Here is a 2,433-nt window from a genome sequence, read left to right as displayed (position 1 = left end):
ATCCCAGCTACTTGGGAGGCTGAGGTAAGAGAATCACTTGAACCTGGAAGGCGGAGGTTGCAGTGAGCCAAGATCGTGCCACTGCACTCTAGTCTGTGCAACAGGGCAAGACTCTGTCTAAATAAATAAATATTCATATTATGACCAGGTGCAGTGGCTCACACTTGTAATCCCAGCACTTTGAGAGGCTGAGGTGAACAAATCACTTGAGGTCAGGAGTTGGAGACCAGCCTGGCAAACATGGTGAAACCTCATCTTTACTAAACATAAAAAAAATTAGCCAGGTGTGGCTGGAGTGGGACTGAGGCTAGGGTGCAGATCTGGTGAGCCACGGCTGGGTCCAGAGTAGGGAGTGCGGCATGGAGATGCTACCCAGCACGAGTGGCAGAGAGATCAAAACCCTCTTCCCCAAGCCAAGCCAACCTCAGCGGGGACCCGGGCTCAGTGGCGCAGCGGCGGTGACTGCAGTGGCTGGACAATGGCAGCGCCTGCCAGACCTGGGACAGTTATTGCAGCCCCAGACAGGAGGCGCTGGCTGTGGTCAGTGCTGACAGTGGCACTGGGGCTCTTGACAGCTGGAGTATCAGCCTTGGAAGCATATACACCAAAAGAAATCTTCATGGCAAATGGTACATGAGGGAAGCTGACCTGCAAGTTCAAGTCTACTAATATGACTGCCGGGTTGACCTCAGTCTTCTGGAGCTTCCAGCCAGAAGGGGCTGACACCACCATGTCATTTTTCCACTATTCCCAAGGGCAAGTATACCTTGGGAATTATCCACCATTTAAAGACAGAATCAGCTGGGCTGAAGACCTTGACAAGAACGATGCATCAATCAACACAGAAAATATGCAGTCTATACACAATGGCACCTATAGCTGTGATGTCAAAAACCCTCCTGACATTGTTTTCCAGTCTGGACACATTAGGCTCTATGTTGTAGAAAAAGAAAGTTTGCCTGTGTTTCCAGTTTGGGTAGTGGGGGGCATAGTTACTACTGTGATCCTAGGTCTCACTCTGCTCATCAGCATGATTCTGGCTGTCCTCTATAGAAGGAAAAACTCTAAACGGGGTTACATCAGAGAGTTTGTCACCAGTTAAAAAGGCTCCTTGGAAGTCCCACTCTGACACTGAGGGTTTTGTAAAGAGTCTGCCTTCTGGATCTCACCAGGTCCCAGTCATATATGCACAGTCAGACCACTCTGGTGGACATCACAGTGACAAGATTAACAAGTCAGAGTCTGTGGTGTATGTGGATATCTGGAAAAATTAAGAGAAGACCTAGAACATATACTCAGCAAGAAACAGAACCAAACTGGACTCTGGTTCAGCAAATGTAGCCCATTACCACATGTAGCCTTGGAGACCCAGGCAAGGACAAGTACATGTGTACTCACAGAGGGAGAGAAAGATGTGTACAAAGAATATGTATAAATATTCTATTTAATCTTCCTGATGTGAGGAGCCAATGTTGCATGATGAAAAGATGGTATGATTCTATATATGTACCCATTTTCTTGCTGTTTTTATACTTTCCTTTCAGGTCCTTTACAATTGGGAGATTTCAGAAACATTCCTTTCACCATCATTTAGAAATGGTTTGCCTTAATGGAGACAGTAGCAGATCCTGTAGTATTTCCAGTAGACATGGCCTTTTAATCTAAGGGCTTAATCAGTCTTAGCATTTATTGTAGTTGCAGGATGGAGATGCTGTGATGGAAGCATACCCAGGGGGCCTTTAACACAGTATCAGTACCATTTATTTGTTTGCAGCTTTAAAAAAGTACCCATTGGCTATACCACTGGAAAACAATTTGAGAAGATTTTTTGATGTTTTTCTTATTAAAATATGGGGCAATTGTTAGCCTTACATGTTGTGTAGACTTACTTTAAGTTGCACCCTTGAAATGTGTCATATCAATTTTGGGATTCATAATAGCAAGATTAGCAAAGGATAAATGCCAAAAGTCACTTCATTCTGGATATCTTTGGATCAATACTGATTAAGTAGAAAATCCAAGCTTTGTTTGAGAACTATTGTAATGTGGAGAGTAAAAGGTATCGGTTTTACTCTTTGCTGATGTCCTTTCTGCTTGAAATAACAGTCCCCATACAGCAAAAGGAGAGGAGTTTCTTCTAAGTAGGCAGAAATGGGATCATTATATTGCTACTCTCCAATATCCCAGAGCTCGCTCTCTAGAGAATCACCTTTTGCTTTTTTTTTTTTTTTTTTTTTTTTTTTTGAGGTAGAGTCTCACTATGTTGCCCAGACTAGCCTTGAACTCTTGGGCTCAAGTGATTGTCCCTCCTCAGCCTCCCAAGTAGCTGGAACTATAGTTGCACCACAGTGGCTGGCAAGAATCACCTTTATAATCAGTTATGCTTCCATCTAGAGGCAGCATTAGTCATGGCTTTGTAACAGCTTCATGGTG

General features: G+C 43.9%; 1 pseudogene across 1 annotated transcript; it reads left to right on the top strand.

The window, feature by feature from the left end:
• Positions 1 to 478: 478 nt before the first annotated feature.
• LOC105500281 lies at positions 479 to 2,071 on the top strand (annotated as a pseudogene). Its single transcript, XR_001000009.1, has one exon. The product of XR_001000009.1 is annotated as a myelin protein zero-like protein 1 pseudogene (transcript).
• The last annotated feature ends 362 nt before the right edge of the window (positions 2,072 to 2,433 follow it).

The sequence above is a fragment of the Colobus angolensis genome, unplaced genomic scaffold (genome assembly GCF_000951035.1).
Source record: "Colobus angolensis palliatus isolate OR3802 unplaced genomic scaffold, Cang.pa_1.0 Scaffold657, whole genome shotgun sequence".
NCBI classification, from domain to species: Eukaryota; Metazoa; Chordata; class Mammalia; order Primates; family Cercopithecidae; genus Colobus; species Colobus angolensis.
The sequence above is the reverse complement of the archived record's forward strand: the minus strand, read 5'-3'. Positions and strand labels throughout refer to the sequence as shown.